Here is a 723-nt window from a genome sequence, read left to right on the forward strand (position 1 = left end):
CCCCCCCCCCCCTTCACCTTTTTTTCTATTATATTATTTACGATTGTTGCGACAACGGAAACGAATCTTAGTGCAATGACCTTATTTACCGGAACTCTTATTAATTTGTGTACATATTTATACAGGACGGTTTTAAGTGTAACATAATTCCGCACACGGCTTAATTAGCGCGACGCGAGATATATATATGTGTATATATATATATGTGTGTGTGTGTGTGTGTGTGTGTGTNTATACATACGTATGATCTTTTATCCGACGCGGGCGAGCTCCCCTTTAACTTTTTTAGCAATCAGACTTTAGGAGTACGATGTACGGGGTTTGCCCCGGTGTAAACTTGCCGACTCGATTCGGCGCAACTATTTCGCACGTGCATATTGTTACGGAGTGAGCCTCGACGGAAAAAAACCGTCATCGCGAGAAAAATTCGAACAGTGTTGAGGAAATGCCGCATATGTTAATATATCGACATATTATGTTCACCGACACACGTGAAAAAAAACACACACACACACACACACCAAACAACGATCACGCTACTGTTTCGTAAAATATCGATATCACGTTAATTGTACAATCGAATGCCGATTCGATACTTATTCAACGAGAAAGATCTTGTATATTATATTGTAAAATATATTTTTATCGCTTTTCCTCTCTATCTATCTAACTGTATCTTCTCTTTCTGTCTGTCATCTCTGTCATTTCTCTGTCGGCCTACAT

The sequence above is a fragment of the Dinoponera quadriceps genome, unplaced genomic scaffold, assembly GCF_001313825.1.
Source record: "Dinoponera quadriceps isolate SergipeBrazil2010 unplaced genomic scaffold, ASM131382v1 scaffold1395, whole genome shotgun sequence".
NCBI classification, from domain to species: domain Eukaryota; kingdom Metazoa; phylum Arthropoda; class Insecta; order Hymenoptera; family Formicidae; genus Dinoponera; species Dinoponera quadriceps.